A 20702-nucleotide genomic window follows, 5' to 3' on the forward strand; every position below is an offset into this window, starting at 1 on the left:
AAGGAGAAGGAGAAGGAGAAGGAGAAGGAGAAGGAGAAGGAGAAGGAGAAGGAGAAGGAGAAGGAGAAGGAGAAGGAGAAGGAGAAGGAGAAGGAGAAAAAGGAGGAGGAAGAGGAGGTGGAGGAGGAGGAAGAGGAGGAGGAGGAGCAGCAGCAGCAGCAGCAGCAGCAGCTTAGCATGAAGCTAAGGACCCAGTCTGAATGCAGAAAGCCAGTAAACACCATATAGTCAAGCCAACACATTTTTGTCCCCCACCAACTCTTCAATTGTTCTGTGCAATTACTTCAACTCACTTTTTGCCTTGTTTCCGTTTTCTTTTTTTTTTTTTTTTTTTTAAATCACACACATACGCCCCAGCAACGACGCACTCAAGATGCTGTGAAGGCATTTGATTTACTAGGAAAACATCTCTAGACATAAGGGGATTGGGAGAAGAACGTAGCATAACCATCTTGTCAACACTAAAAACTGTTGCATTGGCTTGACACTTAGGGAATTTACTCTTTATCAATCTTAGTTAGTCCACGGTGATTTATATAACATCTCACTTCATATTGGATCTTTACAGACATGAGATGTCTGTGATGTAATTAAGCATAATCAAAACTTCAATATCTGTGGTCAACAGTAATTCAACACGATCCAAATTAATCTAAGACCAGACCAAGCACTGAAAAAAAATGAGTTTTAAGAACTTAAAAGATAAAAACATAAAAATATCTTAAAAGAAACTCAGAACATAGGAACAAAAATACAAATATGTTCAGCCATATACAGTCTAGACTGCATTGCCTCTCTCTATTTTTCTGCATTCCACAATCTTTAAGCATAGGCATATAATAGTCTTTAAGATATGGTTTTCATATTTGATATGAAGTGGTAGAGTGAACAATATTAAAAAGCAAAAACCACAGACACATGGACTCTCTGGATTAAGCATTTCTTAAGATACAAAGATCCTTTGTCTTAAGGGAAGAAGTGGATATTTTTATAAATACAACATCATTGAAAGTATGCTGGAGACCTCCTGGGTAACCCGCTGTCTTGTTGCGGAAGCCAAGTCCCTTCTGTGACCAGGAGAGTCACAGCTTCCTAAATATAAGACCCAGGTAAATGATGCCAGTACTTACCCCCGACGAAATGGCTTTCCATGTCTGCTACAGTTTTAGGTGCCCCATTCTTACCTAATCTTATCAGAGACCAGATTCAAATGACAACCGGCAAACAAATAGTGAAATTTCAGTGTCCAGCCCTCTGGACTTCAAACTATCTCCTCATTCTAAAAGAATTCTCCATCATATCCATGCCTGGCTCCTGGCTACTTTCTATCTTCAGAGGCTGACTCACTCCAAGCTTATCATTATCTCGTCCAAAGACCAAAAAAAAAAAAAAAAAGCACTTCAGACGTGAATGCCCTCAGACTTGAGAAGCTAGAGCAAGGCAGAGCCATAAGGGAAATATTAACAGTATTAACAGCCAATGTGGCTGGCTTCCCCCTCTAGAAACACCATGTTGGAAGACAAATGGACAAAAACAACAATAGATCTTGCAGTATCTCCATGCAAACATTGTTCTTAGGTGTTTACTTCATTTTAAAGTTGGTCACTTTCCAGATCGACTTTTTGAGTTCTCAGAGAGGCAATGATACAAAATGATATGACTTAGCTTCCCGTTTCATATAAGCTGCTCATATTCTCTTATGCTTATTAATTTTGAAACTACTTAAGTGTTTGGTCTAATGAGCTTCACCGTGGGGGTTGGGGGAGTGGCCTGATGCTTGTATGCTGTTAATATGAAAATGAGCAAGATACCTTTCTGATTGAACATTCCCACCTTGTACCTGAAGATTGGTGTTCCATGAAGGTGCCAACAATGTAGACATATGGCTTCCTGTATCTTACATGCCATTACGTGAAGATATTTGGCCCCCAAGGATAACATTCTAGAGGTAATCAATGCTACCTCAGAGCCATTTAAAAATATGCATTCTTTAGAAAGATAAATGAGGGACATTTCACTCAAAGTTAAAGGGAGAAAAGAACACAACCTATCCCACCAAGTCCATCTAAAACCTCCAGCTTCTCTTAGTTGTCACTGCTCTGGAGCAAAGTTTCAAGTTTATGACAGAAAAATCAACCCAAAATTTCCACAGCAGAAATTCAGATTATCACCATATCTGAAGCTGGTGGTAGTTCTTTGAATCTCAGAATGTTTCATAAGGTCCAACCCATCTGCCACAGCAGAACAATGATTCAGGAATTTGAAATTAAATCTGCATTCATTACCCAACATTCTCACAGCCTATATTAAAAATAGTAGACACACAGGAAGTCCCCAGTTAGCATCTCCTCTAAGTTTTAAGAAACTCAAATTATTGAGTCTTCTTTCTAAGAACCAGCAAAGACGCTGAAGGAGCATCTAACCAGCTATTCAGAGAGAATTCTCTCATCCAAACCAATTGATTTCCATTGATAAGCTATAAGGACCCGAATCAAAAGACCACCTCTGCAGCCTGCTTTACCTTTCCACTCCCCTCTGCTCTGCAGTCTCCACAGCAGCACAGAGCTCTGTCTGTTCTTGTGCTCCTTTCATTGCAGAGTGAGATGCCCACTCCTTCATTAAACAGCATTAAAAAACAGACTGCAAAGAACTCCTCAGTGCAGCATGCTCTAACAGGGTGATTGCTACAGTTCTCAAGTAACCACACTCAACTGGGATCTATGACAAGCATTCACTGAGAGATTGGCAATGTGCAAATCTAATAAAACACACACACACACACACACACACACACACACACACACTTGTCTGGGTCTGAACTGAATTATCAGCAAAAAGAAATCACCATGTAGTGAATGAAATTAAGTCACCAAGAAACCTAATGGTATTCCCCGGAGGAGCTGTTTAAGTTTCTTTAAATATGCCTCATCCAAAGTACTGTTAAATAAGCACTCACCGAGAGGAATAGTTACTTTGCCATTCGGACGACATAAATCATACCCAGAAAGGAGAAACTAAGACATGAATAATACGATGGTCTAAAGCAATGCCTTTAAATTTACACTGAAACCAAATCATATTAGCACAGACAAGCACAGCAAGAGATGATCTTTCCCCAATCTTTTAGAATGGGAGCATGTATCACTTTAAAAAGACATCTAAATTTATTCTCTAGAAATATAAACATAGCCTGCCAGTCAAAGCGATTAGAAAGCAAAAGAAGATGAGGACAAAGGACACTGAGAATCAGACATAAGCAGGTACATACCTTGAAGAGCTACATAACCCCGAAGACAGGGTCTCTCATGTTAAGATCACTCTGCTATTTGAAGGAAGCATAACCAGCCCCTGTGCCTTCCAAATGACTGTCTTTCATGAAAATGACATTAGCTGAAATGCCACTCAGACACCAAGCCCTAGAGTAACATAGTCCTGAAAGAGAGGGTCTACTCAGGCTGAAGAGCATATCAAAGGCTCTCTGATTTTCACAGAATTACAAAAAAAGAAACAAGAAGTGCCTTCCTGCCTGCCCTGTCTACTTTGCTGCTTACTTAAAGCAGTAAACTGCAGAGTTGGATTCCAAGGCAGATGAGGAAGGGGTGGGCACAGTTTAGATTCATTCTGCATTGGAGCAAATCTTGAAAAAAAAATACAGATTCATTTCCATTTTAGAGACTGTCATTCTAGCTTGCAGAAGCTGCATCCTTTGAGAAGGCAGAGAGCGAAATGATGGTCTCCATCTGCAACACGTTCTTAGGGGGACCATTTCTAGCAACCTCACCTTATACCTCCCATCCCGCCATGACTTTACCTTCCTCGTTGCTTTTTTTTTTTTTTAATGACTTATGCTCCAGTCTTAGTCTGTGTCTGTAAAAGTTGATCAAGCTTTGAATTTAATACATCCGTGACATCAATGCTAAGCCATGTAATTTCTCTTCCGAAGAAACTTTTTAAAACACTTGCCTGATACAGATCCAATCCTACTATCACATTTATCACCCGAGACAGCTAACATTACACCAGAGGCTGTCATGGAAATGACTTCAAGATTTTAAAAAAATAAAGCAAAAATATTATCCTCCTCTTCCTCCCTTCTCCGACCTCTTGGGACCCAGGACCTCTGTGGGAACTGAGGAAAGTGACAAGTTTTCAACTGAAACAAGAAATTGTCCAAACTTGGCACCATAAAACCCATATAAAATTACTGGAAACTTCTGTTTCAGAGAGCATCCTTCGTCCCTTTCAATTCCCTTCCCAGATTTCAATTTCTGCCTGCTTTGAGGGAAAGAGAGTCCACCCATGCCTTCAGCGGAGACATAGAAACGAGATAAACAACACAGAAACGACAAACAGGTCAAAGGGAAAGCACAGATAGATGGTAGAAAGAAAAAAAGGGGAGGGGGCGGCAGAAGCAGAAAGCCCCAACAGCCAGACACAAAAGGCTTGTGATGCTCACGTCGGAAGACTTGGCTCTTTACCTGAAGGAACAGTGGAGTGACCCAGCTTCCCGGGTGCCTTGACTGACTGGATTTCGTTTGGGGTTTTTGTGAGTAATTATTGTTTCTCAGTGAATGCTTTGGTTGGGTCAGTTTGGTTTGTGGCTTGCCTTTGTTGTTTGGTCGATTTATTTTAACTGCTAGCAAAAGGAGCCCTCGGCTTGGAGGCAGGGGTCCTCGTGCTGCCAAGGCACAGCGCTGTTGGGGAACGCGTGTCTGCGGCTGTTGGACTGTCGCCGCTCCGGACGCTTGGAGGTCGTCGCTGCTAGAGAGTCTGTATGTCACCACAGGCTGCTGAGCTCCTGTCTGTCTATTTGCCTGTCTGTCAGTCTGTCTGCTTCAGGAAAGGGATTGGGGGTGGTGTCCAGGCTTTGCTCTGCTCCTCTCTCTCGGGAGTAGCCACCGTCTCCTGCAGCCAGTCCTTGCGCTGATCTGTCCGCCCCTCTGCGACCTGCGGTCCCACCAGCAATGCGGGAACCAGGTGACTGTCGTTGGAGCCTGCAGCGTCTCTGCTACTTTGCTACTTTGCGCTCCGGCCACTTCCCCAGGTCGGGTGGGAGGAGGTGACTGCAGGGAGCGAGTGCGCGGGGCTGACTGTCCCTGTCCCTCCCTCTCCCTGCCCGCTGAGTGCTCCCTCTTCTCTCTCTTCTCTCTCTTCTCTCTCTTCTCTCTCTTCTCTCTCTCCTCTTCTCCTCTCCTCCTCTCCTCCTCTTCTCTCTCCTCTCTCTCTCTCTCTCTCTCTCTCTCTCTCTCTCTCCCTCCCTCCCTCGCAGGATTTCGATCTCTCTGGCTGAGTACGTCCACCTGAGGGTCCCTCTCGCAGTCCCGCCGGAGTCAGCCAGCCTCAGTGGTGCCCCCTGACCGCCCCGCCCGGCCATGCCCTCCCACAGGGCTGGCTAGGCTCCCAGGCAGCGCCCAGCTCCTCCCCCGCCAGCCGAAGACGCGTCCAGCCGGGCGGGCACCAAGAGCACCGAAAGCATTCCACATGCCCGCCCCCTTCCCCCCAATAGCTCCTGCCCAAGACCCATGCTGGCGACCCCTCTGCGGAGGGAGATGGCCCTGAGGGGACGCTCGGTGATGCCCGGTCTCTGGGCCACCACGCAAAGCCGAAGCTTGAGCGCAGCCCGCACCTGCTCTGTGCGCCAGGCGCTGCCATACCCACTGCTCTCACCACCCCTGGGCTGGAGACAAAGCGCATGAGCCACACGCGCGGCAGCGCCGAGCATCATTAATCAGAGGAAACTGGCGCGCTGCCCCGGCCCCGCCACCCTGCCTCTCCCTCCCAGCCACCAGGCGCGCCCCGGAGCCCAGCCCTTACCTACCTCCCTGGGGTACCACCTCGAGTCCTAGGGATGTTTGGCCAGAGCTTCTGGGGTTCTGGTACTCCGCGCTCACTCTCCGAGGCCAAGTGCAGAAAACAGCCCAGGGCAGCAACACCTCACCCCACCCAAGAAATGATTCTCAGCTTTGAGCTCTCAGATGCCCAGGCTTTAGAGCTGAGAGAGACTACAAGTCCTGCTGCTCAGCGAGGCTGGTCCTCTGGATGCAAGACCGCCCAGATCACTGCTGCCTGCCCCTCTGGGCGCTGATGCGCTGACTGAGAGAAACCAAGCACTGCAGAGCCCAGAGGGGTAGGGCTGGGGCAGGGAGCAGAGTTGACACCTGAAGAAATAAAAGCTCTGATTTACCCATTTGTTTTGGAGATGAGTACTATTTTTATTATGTGCAATTCATTTTTTTTTTCATAATCTAAGGGCACACTACCAAGAGGAGAAAAAAGTACAGTGAAGAGTGAATAAATTTCCGGAATACCGCCCACCCGCTAGCGACTATACATCCTACTTTCCGACAGCATAGGTCACCAGCCAAGATAGCCCATTCTAGCTTCCTACCCCCAGTTGAGAGCAAGGCATTGGATTCTGGCCTTCTTGACTGGCTTGTTATTAATGGGTAGCAAAATTATAGTCGTGCACTTCTGTGTGCAACTGCCAAAGCCCATTTTAACAATATCCAATACCGGAGCTTCTGAGATGCAGACAGTGAGTTAAGTGTGGATCTGCTGCAATGCACAATATATTGACAACAAAAGCTTAGCAGTTGGTGACTAGTAACCTCATGAACAAACAACAAATATATAACTACCATAAACTATGCCACGAAAATCTTATTTATTTATTTATTTATTTATTTATTGACTTCTATTTAGGTACACCTACCTTTAATGGTAGTCGTTAAAAAAAATGAAAAAAAAATACTAGGCTTATAAGGCACATGGCTTCCGTGGTGTTCTAAAAGAGTGATTTGCACAGAATCTTTATGGTCATGCTGCCGTGTGTGTGTGTGTGTGTGTGTGTGTGTGCGTGTGTGCGTGTGTGTGTGTTCACTCAGGCATGTGTACACTGCAGGGAGTAGGAGGTTGGATTGGTCTTTGCTGCACAGATCATTATTCTCTAGCTGTTAGTGTCTCCCTCTGGGTTTCCACTTCTGCAGGGCAGGACAAATCCACAGCAGAAAGTTTCAGGCAAAAGGATCCTCCAGCTTCCAGGACCCACAGGCACTTTGGTTTTAGTTCCGTCTTTCCTGCTAACTCCTCTCAAAACGTATTGGTAAGTGTTTTCCAGCCACTTCGAATGCCACAGGAAAAAAAAATCAAAATGTTTCTAATCATATCCTAATCATATCTAATCCTAAGAACCAAACACTAAATTTCTTCTTCGGAAAGTGTGCTAAGTTGTGTATGTGGTCAGTGTAGGTATCTTCCCATACACATATACCCAGACAACTCCACACAGAATCCAGTTCTGTAAACCAAAACAGAAATTGCAGCTTTTGAAAAGGAGAGGGGAATTCTGTGAGAAATCCTGGTTTTAAAAAACAAAACAAAACAAAACAAACAAAAAACTCTAGCACTTAGACTGAGGAAAAGTTTCTAAATCTTAACAATAATGGACAAACTGAATGATGATATTTAGAGCAACATCTCTTGTGATTTTTTTTTTAGCTCTGTTTGAAAATAAGAAGTACACTTGGATTTAAAATATTAAAACTCAATTGTATTTTTTGTCTTTTCTCCATATATCCATGGAGCCAACAAATCAGTGACCTAAGAAGGCTCAAGTTTATTTGAGGCCAAGTTACTAATCAGTATTCAGCTATCCAATTTAAAAAAAAAAAAGTGTCTTGGTGTGGGACTGAAATATCCTCTTGGGGCTACTAGGCAGGTAGTGAGCAATGTTCTTATTGTAGGTGTTTGGAAGGTGCGCACATTTCCTTAAGTGACTTGAAGTGGTTCTTACCGGTTATGGCCCAGACCTTTCATTGTGTAAAATGAGATCTTCCATGTCGGACCTCTGAGTGATAAAGTCACAGTGGCAGTGATATCCTCACTTTAAAGCTGCCATGGAGGAGTGGCAAAGCAGGAGGTGTTCTTACTTGGGTGTGAGGGCCCTTGAGTGTTTGCTGGCACTGTGTTTGCAATGAAGGCGTGAGCCTGTAACCAGGTAACCCCAGCTCAGGGAGCTGAGCTCACCTATACACTGGCAAACATCTGAGGCTGTTGGCAAGCTCCTTTAAACACATATTCCCTGGAGACACTAAATTAGTGCCCTTTAATGAAGCTCTCAAATTGGATTTTCAAAATAAGGCGAATTGCTAGAATAACCCAGCTACCTTTATGAGCACCTTTTCAGCTGAAGCGAGAAGTAGGATTTCCGTGCTGGTGAACTTGCAACATTTCTCAACAATTAGGTTGTGAGGAACTCCACTTAAGGGCAGACACCCCCTTCACAGTAAAGGCCCACATATTCCCTAGAGAGACTTCTCATCCGCCTCGTATCCAGCAATACTGGCTAGGGTCTATTAAATATCAGTCTTGGATTTGGGTTTCAAGCTTTAGAAATATATGTAAGAGAGAAAGGCAAGGAGAAAGATGTGGTGGGGGTGAGGGCGGTTTGATGGCAAGATTAACATTTCAACCAGAAAAGTCGAGAGAGCCCCATTCTTACTTTGTACTCAGCCAAAATAACTCCAAAAACACATTTCAGAACATCAACAAAGAATGTTACATCATGTATGCATCTGAGCGTGAAGAAATGTCACGATCAAAAACAAAGAGGACTTCGGAGACTAGAAACCAAATGTTCAGATGGCACAGATCCCTTGATTCCAACTCTGTCTCCTCTGCAGTAGGCTGTGTGCAATGTAAGAAAACAATCCCCGTGAGCAGGCAGACCACAAATGACCCCTGGCCTGCACTCCCATGAAGTGATGCTCGGTTGCCAAAGCAGATCAAGATGTTTCTTAAAAATAAATGTGTTTGCAGCTTTCCTGGAGCTTCCTTGGAATCAGAAGAGGGGCACTGGAGAGGCACAGAAGGCATCTGCTACATGGAGGTTTGGAAAACCGGTAAGGGAAAGATCTGAGCAACAGTAGACCAGGAAGGCTGCTGAATAAGTCATCTTGTTTCTTTTCAGCATTTCTTGGGTCAGATACATTGACACTCAAAGCATCTTGCTCCCCCACCTCCTCATGCTGGAAAGCAGAGCATGGTGTTTACCCATTTGCATCCTGAGAAGCCCCAGGCTCTTATGGGGTCACACATGGGGACAGAGGCAGGAGGACTTTCTTTCTGCAGTGCAAGGGTGGGATACCCTTATCATCTACTATTCTAGGACCACTTCAGTGGGTTCCACATGGAACCCACAAAAGGCATATTGCTTTCTAGTTTGCTTGTGGAGTATGCATTGTCACATGTGGTCTGGGCACACATGTACTTACAGTTCACATTCACATGTGTGTATATATGTATGAAGGCCAGAGATTGACATTGGGGTCTTCCTCTGCCAATCTCCACTTTTATTTATTAAAGTGGGGTACCTTGCTGGGACCAGAGCTCACTGGTATATGGGGTCTAACTGGCTAGCTTGGCCAGGGCCTTTGGGGCTCCAAGCTCATCTGGCTTTCCTGTGGGTTCTGGAGATCCGAACTGTGATCCTGAAGCCTGAAAAGTAAGCGCTTTCATCCAATGAACCATTTCCCCAGACAAAGGTGTTATTGATTTAAAAGAAAACAAACACACAGAAAACACTCGGCCTAAAAAATGAAAGTAGAGAAAAAGCACAAGCCTTAGGAGACCACATAAGAAAAGAGAGGTCGATATGGTATCCAGGAAACCCCAGGAAGGACACAAAACAGAGCCTAAGCTGTGCCACACTAGGTCTGTAGTCAGTCTCTTTTATAGCCTTTTCTGGGCACATAGATTCCCCAGGATGAACACTGGTCTCTTCCTCACACAGGAGCAGATGAGTGTCACGATCAGATATTTGGCTTCTTAGCCATGAGTAAAAGCAATTAATTAGGCATTATGGGGGATGGGGGTGGGTGGGGACTAGCTACAGCCCATTTCTAATTCAATGCAGAACATCTGAATTTGAAATTATTCTCCAAACCTGAAAGTGAGGTGTGTGTGTGTGTGTGTGTGTTTGTGTGTGTGTGTGTATGTGTGTGTGTGTGTATGTGTGTGTGTGTGTGTTTGTGTGTGTGTGTGTATGTGTGTGTGTGTATGTGTGTGTGTGTGTGTGTGTGTGTGTGTGTGTGTGTGTGAATGTGTGTATATCCGTACATACACTTGATACTNTGTGTGTGTGTGTGTGTGTGTGTGTGTGTGTGTGTGTGAATGTGTGTATATCCGTACATACACTTGATACTTCAAAAAATACCTAAGTCTTACTAAAAAGATAATTGCCATCTCATATCCAATATCTCCAGAAGAACACCATTACAGAATTATCTGAATAAATGTACAATTTGTTCTCTAAAGCCATTCTTCAAAGAACGTCTTTTTTTTTTTCCTTTTCAGAATGAAATTTACATTTATGCAATGTAAAGAGGCATTTTGGGGAAAAGAAGAGGATTTCAAAATCAAAGGGAACAGAATAAAACCTTTCCCAGAATACAACCACCCAAGTTACCATGGCTTTTTGCTTAGCCAATCTCTATGCATAGGTATCTGTAAATCCGTGGATCTGTTTTGCAATAATGGATTATAGAATACGTGTTATTTTATAATCCACTCCCCTGTTCCCTGCTCGATTCTCTACTTTTAAATGAATCATGAGTTTCTCTCTGCGTCTTTGACTATACTGGTATGTTAATGACAATACAGTAGTTCATTAAACCTTTAAATGTACTTATGCTACAAGTAAAAGAATACATGAGTTTCTACTTGGGAGATTTTATTCTCTTGAAAGTAAATGAATTTTCCCTCCTGAGGTCTCCTGTAGCCTAGGCTCACCTCAAACATATCATGTAGCCGAGGATAGTCCTGGACTAATCCTCCTGCTTCCAGATCTCATGGGCTTGGATTATAGGTTTATGCCACCATGTCCTGTGTAAACCCTGCTGCTCATGAGGCCCAGAGCATATTCCAGAACTCTACCAACAGAGCTACATCACCAGCCCCAAGGGAAATCTTAAAACTTGAGCTCTTGGTCCAAAAAGTATCTGTATTTTATACTTGATACAATCCTAGATTAAAGTTCTTACACTAATTTCTGAATATCATTTTCTTTTATTATCAGGATTTACTAGAGAGTAGTTGGTTGTTCATTTATTGTTATATTGGTTTTATTGATTTAAGTATACTACAAAATATTAAAATTCACTTTTAAGTTAAGGGATGTTAAAGATATTTTTAAAATGTAGTGTATTTGTGTGTGTGCATATATGTTCATATTCCTGTACGTGTGTGTGTGTATGAATCACTTCCCTCCTTCTACCACACTGGGTCCTGTGACTGCACTCAGGTCCTCAGGCTTGGCAGCAAGCACCTTTACTTGCTGAGCCATCCCAGTAGGCCGAATTGTTTTAAATTAAGATAAAATCATTTTTATGTAGTGAACTAAAGCAATTCTCTGTGTTTGCTAATGGCCATTTTACTTCTCTTTGGTAGACAATTTTAAGTAAAACTGAACACGTTCAGACCCAGATGTTAGGATTTGATGGGCTGGAGATCTGCCCTCTTTCCCCCCACGAATAAAGCAGATCCCTAGGAAACACCCAAAGGGATCTAAAGTTGTCCTTTTTCCTTTGCTTATGACTGTAGCCATGCAGAGTCAAAGGCACTGATTTGACTCTGCTATGGCAACTCCTCAGCTTCTAGGTGGAAAGGAAGGTTCTGTGGGAGTAGGAGTGCCAGGCAATAGTCTGTCCTTACCTTCCCTGTGCTTTATAATCCAGGCTCACTCAGCTCCACCTTCCTGACATCTCTGCATGCATTTATTCCACCTTCTTGAAGTCTGATGAGGTCAGGATGAATGGACCATTCAATTACCATGGAATGGTTTGTATCACATTTTGACAAATGACACTTCTCTGAGGTGTGCTAGGTTCTTCTTTATCCCCCACAGTGATAAACATGAGGTTGGTTGTACAGAGAATGGAGACAAGGGATTATGAAAATTTCACAAACTCGATGTGTCTTTGAAGGACTCTACAGAACCAGCTTTGATGATGACCCAATGAGACACATAGGTTAATGAAGAGCTAATATCATGGCTTAACCCATTGAGAACTGGTGCTTGTTACAAAGTCCATCTAGATTGTCATGATTTATAAACTTCTGATCCTACAACATGAGACAGACAGTGGCATAAAAAGAGCCAGGCTTAGCATTCCCAAGGCCAGATTTGCTACAGAACCTGTCACCAAATTACTGTGAGACTCAAACAAGTCAGTTTTATCAAGGAACCCCATTACGTCTACCTTTACCTTTCATTATTACTTTTATTTTTATTTCTAAAATGCAGGGACGAGTCTACATTTTTATTGAATCAACCCCACGCTGTTCTGTTGCCACTTTATGGTAAGGCTCGGCACGCATCCAGGAGGAGCTCTTTACAGTGTATGGTAGCACTGCCCCAGCAATATAGTTACACTACTCTCATCTTTGTTTAAATTCTACAACTAGCCTAGAAATCTTCAGAAACTATCTCAAAGGATTTGACATCAGAACTGAGCAGAAGTTAGAGGGTGTTTGTGGAGAGATGGTGGCATTTGCTGTTGTCTCTCTAAATGTAAAATCCGAGCTAACCCCTCTTTTCACCTGCACTGAGGATTTTCAGGGTCCAGCAGTCCTCCGCACTGTTACTTTTGTCTATAATGTCTTTCATTCCTAGATGCAATTGTTCAACTTCTACCTATTTTTGCTAATGCTATCAGTTTTTTGATAGTAATTCTCCAAATAGCCCGGGTGTTAAATAAAACACTTTTACTATTTCATTAACGCCTATATTTTTATATTTCGTTTGAACGTTCTAGTGATTGTTCAGTTATTATTTTGACCACTTCAGGCGTAAACTTAGCTCATTAACTGTGAATGTTTTTGCCTGTTAGATACACTTAAGGATATGTATCTGGACTCATCTTAGCATGCATTTGCTGCAAACCAAAGTTGTTACCATTGTGGCTTTATTATGTAACTATTATATATCAAATATATACATTATTACATTATTATATATTATAATATTACATTATTATATATAAAATTGTATTTATAATATAATAGTAACATTATTATATATAATATAATTTTATTTATAATACAAGCCTTATTTTTATTATGGATATTCTACACTACAATTTGCATTATAAATCATTGTCATCCCATGAGAATTTAAGAAATATTTTTACCATTTGCATTTAATTTACAATGACCTGTTTTTAAAGGATGCCTCACATTTTACCACAGAGACTTAATTTTGCTTTATCTCAGTCAATGATTTTAGTTAATGGAGCTCTCCTCTAGCTTCTGCCATACAATGTCTTCCAATAGTTTGTGTGCTTTGGACTCAATGTATCTCCCTTTGTAGAGGCTCTGTGCAAACCTGTTAGTTAAGCCATATAACAATAAACCATTTGCACTTTTTCAAACGAGACTCTGCTGTTCCCTCTGTGCTGTGGCGTCGCTCACCCAGCCTTTGTGTGAACAGTACTAACATCTTCTGTCTTCTATTATTTCTAGAGGTTGTTAATCTTTCCTGTACAAATGTTGTGGGTTTTGGTTTCTTTATTACGAGTACACTTTGAGACAAAAAGTTAAATTGTGCTTTTTTTCTGCTATTTTTTCCACTTTTTAAATGGGATATTTTATTTATTTATATTTTAAATGTTACATGCTTTCCCGTTTTCCCCTATGTAAATCCCCATCCCACTCACCTCCCCCTGCTTCTATGAGGGTGCTCCCCCACCCACATGCACACTCCTGCCTCACTGCCCTAGCATTCTCCTATGCTGGGGCATCAAGCCTTCACAGGACCAAGGGCCTCCCCTCCCATCGAGGCATTTCAGCTACCCATGGCCTTTTGAAAGTTCATTTTGCCCATCATTAACATAGACAGAAAAGTTTTCTTGTGACCTGCCTGTGCTGCTATATACAACATTCGTTTCGCATCTTCTGTATTGTTACTAGTGTGTGTTCTGAATTGCAGTCGTGTTTCATTGAAGGTAGACAACTGTTGGTTTCTTACAAATACAACCCAGGGATTAATCTGATAGATCAGTCTTCATTTATACCACCAAGGCTGTCCTCCACTCTGTTACTCTCTTCCTGATTTAGTTCTGAAGAATTTCCCCTTGACTATTGCTTCTTTGATTTCTTTCCCGAGGCTTATATTAGATATAAACTGTAGGCTCTTGCTGCTCAAAACTGTCTCCCTTTCCTGTATGGGCTTCTTTATGGCTTTCTCATGTCTTACTTTGATCTTTCTTCCTTTTTCTTTCCAACCTGTGATCTTAACCATCTATTGCTTTACTATAATTTCATTTATACACATTTTAGAAGTTCCACTTTAGGATCTCTCTTTGTTCATCTTCCAATGTTCTAGTCCATGTTCCCAAATTACAACGGTCTATTCGTTCTTTTCCATGGACTGCCCAATGACCTGGTAAAACATATCTATGCCAACTTCCCATCTTTCTCTATTTTCCATGTAAATGTAATGCAAAAATAGTGAATCACCTTTATCTTAAAAATCTGAACTTAAGAGGCTGGAGAGATGGCTCAGTGGTTAGGAATATGTGTTGCTCTTTCAGAGGTCTTAACGTGGGTCGCCATCACTGGTGAAGCAGCACAGAACCACCTGTAACTTCAGCTCAAGGAAACCCAACACCCCTGACTTCTGCAGGCACCCGCAACCATGCCCACGAATCCACCTGCAAATACACTTACCTATGCACAATTGAAAAGGATAAAAATAATGCCTTTACAAAACCTGTGCTTGATAGGTTCTTCAAAATAACTTAAGGAATCAGTTTCATTTCGTATTTCGCACAGTTCTGTTTCCTAGTTATTTGCATACTAAGTTTTTAATCTTTATGTATCTCAGAATAATTCGTTTTCATTTGCATATTCACCCTATTAGAATATAGCTGTTTGTTTGTTTTCTTTTCCCTTGCAAACATAGCAAACAACTAATCTACCATTCTGCGTACTTTTAAATATCTCTCCTCATGTTGTCTGCCTCAGCTTCTTTTCCATTGGTGTGACAAAGCACCTGAACCAAAGCAACAGAAGGGAAATGGGCTTTATCTGGGCTTGTAGTTCCAGAAGCATGCAGGAAACCATGACAACAAACAGGAAAGGTATGGGGGTAGGATCAGGAAGCTGGTTGGTCACCTTGCTAGGTGCTCAGGAAGCCAAGTGAGCAGGTTGGTGAGTCGAAGCTATGAAGCCTTCAGTCCTGCCCCCAGTGACCCACATCACTGACAAGATTTGGACACGCACAGGTGTGTCGACCTCAGACAGAGGCAGGGAGTGATTCACAAAGAGCCATCTTCTGGTGGCCTCTGAGGCTCTGACTTCTCCACTCTTCCTTCTGAGCCTACATGGGACTCTTCCCTGCTACGGAGGAGGACTTGGGCGATTTCCTCAGTCTAATTTTCTTTTCAATCTATATTTCTTTTCTCATAATTACTAAGCCTCCAAGGATGCTCGTTCTAATTTCTTTGTGAGCTTGCCATTTCTATTAACTCAACTAGAAAAGATTCATCAGTGAGAACTGAGCATGCCATAGAAAAACTAACTAAATATTTATTTTAAAGTTTTGGTTATATTAATATATCTTATTCATTTTGAAAACTTTAATAACTTATCAACTCCAATTTGTGAGAATCATTTACTTTTAGGTCGGGAACATATTCACTGGAACATAGCTGATCTCCAGCAACACCCATAAAGGGATACTCCCTCAGAAGATGCCAACTGTCCTCAGCTTCTTTTGGTTCACAAAATACAGCATATAACTCTTTTTATAGATTGTCCTTAGCAAAGAATATTGCATGGCTGATTTATAGCAACAAGACAAAAATTTCATGTGAAATTATTTACACACATATATACCCTTACAAATAAGCTTATTAAGTAATCTTACATAAATAATTACCCATGCATATAATATTGTATAGTACAGTATATTATATAGTATGTCATATATATAATTTATAGGATGACTTTTCAGTGTGTTTGTATGATAGCTTCAATGACATATCCAATTTCATAACTCTCTTCTCCATTGTGTTAATGTGATTCCTAAAAAATATTGATTGGCTTGTGTGTAAGATACATAGTATATTGTACAACACAGTATATATCACATACGGCATATAGCATATGTTGTTATAGCATATATGTCTACACAGTGTTTTATGTATTAGGTTTGAAGTTTTTAGATTTATTTACTGTATTTCATGTGCGTGAGTAGTCAGCCTTCATGAATGGATACATCCCACATGCATATCTGGTGCCTGCAGAGGTCAGAAAAGGGAATTGGATCACCTGGAGCTAGAGTTATAGGTGGTTGTTTGCTGTTATGTGGATGCTGGGAACTGAACCTGGGTCCTCTGAAAGAGCAACACATACTCTTAACCACACAGCCATCTCTAGCCTCAATTTATGTATTATGTTTTAAATGCCTGTCTACTCAACAAATGAATTTTCAAAAAGTATTTCATGTACTATGACATGTAGTATAGATCTTACACACACACACACACATACACATATATACATATATATATGTATATATATTATATATAATGGTTATTTGTACACATTTACAGGTATACATGAATGTGAAAACTTCTGGTTGCTTTTTTGATAGCTAGAAAACTTATTTTATTTAGGAATTTAGTAGTATTGCAAATTTTCAAGCCTTATATCTTATTTTTTATTTTTTTTTAGTTTCTGTGATTATATTATGATTAGATCACTTCCCCTTCCCTTTCTCCCTCTAAACCCTACCATGTACCCCTCCTTGCTCTCTTTCAAATTTGTAGCCTTAAAAAAAACCTTTGTTACATACATGTATGTGTTTATATATGTGTGCTTGTGTGTGCATGTGTGTATGAGTATGTGTAAGTGTGTGTGTATGAGCATGTATGTGCATGTGTGTGTTTGTGTGTTTTGTATATGTGTGTGTTTGTGTATGTATGAGTTTGTGTCAGTGTGTGTGTGTGAGTTTGTATATGAATGTGTGCATGTGTGTGTGAGTGTGTATGTTTTAATGTGTGAGTGTATATATAAGTGTGTGTTTGTCTTGTGTGAATGTATGCCTAAATACATAAATTACAACCTGCTAGTCTGTATTATGTTACTTCCAAGTATGTTTTCATGGCTGACCATTTGGCACTGGCTTCTGGAAGAAGCTATTTCTCCTGCTGTCAGCATTCCTTGTAGAAGAGGGGTCTGACAGATTATAAGAGCCATATATATATATATATATATATATATATATATATATATATATATATATATTCTTTAGTCTTTTCAGGAGCAAACATGTTTTCTTCAGCCCTAGAACAGCTGTAAAATTAAAAATTTAGTTGTTTTCAGTTTAGAATTTATTTTGTTATTTTCTAACATCTATTGTTCTCTCACATTTATTTTCTCACATTCCTTATCTTTTTATTCATTTAACTATATTTTAATTTCTCTCACTTAGTTTAATTACGATCCCCACTTTAAACCTGTTAGTCACTAACTCTGAAGTCAGAGCTATCCGAAGGACATCTTATAATTATTATGTGATGATTAGTAACACTTTGTATGAAATGATGGCCTGGGTGAATGGCAATACCCAGTCTTTGCTCTATTGTGGCCCAGCCACAGCCTGGTGAGTTTTGCTTCAGGAGCCACTTACCTTGACTGGGCTCAAATTGCTTACTCAGCATTTAGATCAGTTACCTGAAAATTCTGTTCCATAGGAAGGTCTGCATTCTGTGCTGTTCACACAGGGTGAGCCCCCAATGGTTTCAGACGAGATAGACAGAATGTGTGAACAGCTCCTTTGGGGTCTTCTATTACTCTCCACAAATCATGTGACTAAACCTTTGTTGACTAGAGTCTTAGCTATCACCCAGAGCTGATGTTGGATTATTGGCTATCTGTAAGCCATGAGCATGTTTAACCTTGAACCCAATGCTCTTTTGATTCCAGGATCAGTTCCCTTCCAGCACCTATTGGCTTTTATTCTACAGAGCTCACTATTATTATAGCAGTGAGGTTTTGGTCTGTTGGGAGCTTACTTAGCCACACTAGAAAGAGGACTCAAGAGTTCCTTGGATTCCAAAGGAAGAAAGGCCAACTGTAAGAATGTGTATGCATAAAACTTAGATCCTGGAGAAGAGGTGGCGCCTCAGGGTCTCCTGATACTCCATATCCATCACCATGCCTGTGTGTAAGGAGCCTGATGCATGGTGTCCTGCCCATGTTCTGCAATAAAAGTAAGGGAAAGAGGAACACAGTTGCTATCCCCTCCACCACCTCTTCTTTGGTTCCTAAATTTGTCCTCTGTGTTATGTTTCTTCTGAACTTGACAGTCTTTCACTGAAGTTGCATTGAAGTTTCACTGGGTTGCATTGACTCAGCCAATAAAGTTTGATGAAGGGAAAAGAGAAGCACCTGAGCATCTACCTGGGATATTTTACAGTGCAAGCACTTTAAAATCTCACACTATATATCGGTTAACAGAAAAAGATATTTTCAGGGCTCTTGTCAAAAAAAGAAAAAAATTAACATCTTCCTGTTGGATCTAGTTCCTAATTCAAGGAAGATTAAAAATCTAATCTGGTCTTTCTGCTCAATTTGTTAGACATGCTTAGGTACATCCTTTTCCAATTGCTTTTAAGATAAATTACATTTGATGTATTCCCCTCTTGGTCACTGCCATTCAAATCCCTTACATTTCAATAGACTTAACCGAACAGAAAGAATAGAGGGGAATTTGTAGAGATGGCTCAGCAGTTAAGAGCACATATGATGGCTCTAGCAGAAGGCCCAGATTTGCTTCCAGGCACCCATGTGTGGCTTAAAGCTGCCAGTGACTTCAGTTCCAGGGGATCCAGTGCCCTCTTTTGGCCTCCATGGGCACTGCATACATATAGTGCACTTAGGAATGTGCAGGTAAAACACTCACACACATAAACTAAATGTGGATTTTTTTTTTTAAATCAGTGTATGTCTCATCCTGCACATAGATGTCATGCCATTGCAGGACTGTTTCATGGGAGTTTATTTATTTATTTACCAGAGAACACAAGTCCTTCTCCTAAGCAGAGGGCTTGCTCAATAAGATAAAGTAAGGAACACAAGGTCACCAGTGGACAGCAAGTATTTGGCATTGATGCCATTGAAGAAACAGTGGAAGAACACCAGTAACACAGGGGCAGTCTGTAAATAGATATGCTATTCTGCTTGTGAGCTGTGGTACAAGACAGGCAAGTTATAATCAGAAAGCACAATGAGGATGGGTAAATTGTACAGAGCCATCAGATCCCTAATGAGAGGAAGAGACATGCTCAAGCAAAAGATTCATAGGCTTGCTAAGTGATTGTTGAATCAGGGCAGAGAGCATTAGATGGAAACTGTATCAGAAGGCATTACAGAGAGATCATCCAGAGGTTAAATTCTCAGCTACATGTATGCTAGAATCCCAATATTAATCTTAACTCTAGTACAGAGGAAAAATGCTACAGTCATGGGCACCCCAGTCACCTTTGCTGCTACCAAAAGCATCCATTGCATGGAGAAATTTCAATGTACGATTATCCCAACTTCACCTCGTAAGAGTTGGGAAACTCCACCTTTCCCTAGCTCTGAGCTGCAGGAGAAATGAGCTGACAAAGGAAATTAAAGCCAGCTTGGAACATGGTGTATTGAAAATTCTCAAGATTTCAAAGGAAGAGGAATAGGAAGATTTAGAAATATGATGGACACACCTTGTGTGGTTCGAGTCTCCAAAAGGAAATACTACTAAAGATGTTTGAACTGAGCTGGGGAGTTGGTTCTCTGGGTAAAGTTTTTTTCTTTAAGCAAAAGGACTAGAGTTCCATCCCATAACCTGGCATGATGACATGTTGGTGTTGGGGATGCAGGGCAAGGAGGTACCTGGGACTCTTCAGTCAGCCTGTCTAACCTATGTAGGGAGTTCTAGGCCTGTGACAGACCCTGTCTCAAAAAAAGGGAAAATGGAACTGAGGAGCCATACCCAAGATTGTCTTCTGAGCTGTATATGCATAGGCATGTACATGCCTCTACACACACACACACACACACACACACACACACACACACACACACACAAACACACACGCACAAACACACACTCACACTAAAGATCAAAGAATAAAAACAACTTTCAATTGCTGCATTGATAAAGAGAAGTTGGGAGAGATTAGTGAACAGCCGACAGCTGTCACCAGAATCCAGTGCTAGGTCATGAGTTAAAACTGGAAGAGAATGTGAGGCTGAGCTGGGGCACAGCAGCCAGCACAGCTGTTCATAAGCTATTTAAAGGGAGGGGCGCCCCAGAGTGTGGCACCTGATGACACTGAATCCAGACCCTGCTGCAGTGAGGCCTAGAGTTGGTTGTGAGCTGTCACCAGAATGTCAATCACTGATTATTTTTTTCTCTCACTTTCAGTGTCATTGAAGACTGCTCTATCACGTATCTTAGGTACACCATCTTCAGTAATTGCAATGGAAGGTCAGACCCTGGCACACACTGAAGAACTATGCTTTCATGATTTCTTCTGACCAGGAAAAGTCTATTCTCCGAATATAACCCGAAAGCTCAGAAGCTGAGGTTTGGTCTTCCTGGTATTTCTGATATGTCGGTAAACAAGGGGGATTTCTCAGCATGTTTATGTAAT

The 20702-nt window shown here is 41.5% G+C and overlaps 1 protein-coding gene and 1 long non-coding RNA gene across 31 annotated transcripts in view; one reads left to right on the plus strand and one right to left on the minus strand.

The window, feature by feature from the left end:
• Positions 1-6154, minus strand: part of Arpp21 (cAMP regulated phosphoprotein 21) — a 167061-nt gene extending 160907 nt beyond the window's left edge. For 8 of the 29 annotated variants that reach the window (XM_029481280.1, XM_029481272.1, XM_029481276.1 and 5 more), the window contains exon 1: positions 1131-1374. The gene's annotated coding sequence lies outside the window, so the exon portion shown is untranslated. Of the gene's footprint in view, positions 1-1130; positions 1375-2521; positions 3218-3268; positions 4395-4478; positions 5110-5818 lie in introns of those variants that run through there. The other 21 variants (XM_029481278.1, XM_029481261.1, XM_029481256.1 and 18 more) reach the window with 12 other exon arrangements.
• LOC110301188 overlaps positions 4446-20702 on the plus strand; it is a 44974-nt gene continuing 28717 nt past the window's right edge. The window contains exons 1-2 of one of the 2 annotated variants that reach the window (XR_003837540.1): positions 4446-4546; positions 5270-6187. This is a non-coding gene — a long non-coding RNA (uncharacterized LOC110301188). Of the gene's footprint in view, positions 4547-5269; positions 6188-20702 lie in introns of those variants that run through there. The other variant, XR_002378692.1, reaches the window with a different exon arrangement.

This window comes from Mus caroli, chromosome 9 (assembly GCF_900094665.2).
Source record: "Mus caroli chromosome 9, CAROLI_EIJ_v1.1, whole genome shotgun sequence".
Lineage (NCBI taxonomy): Eukaryota > Metazoa > Chordata > Mammalia > Rodentia > Muridae > Mus > Mus caroli.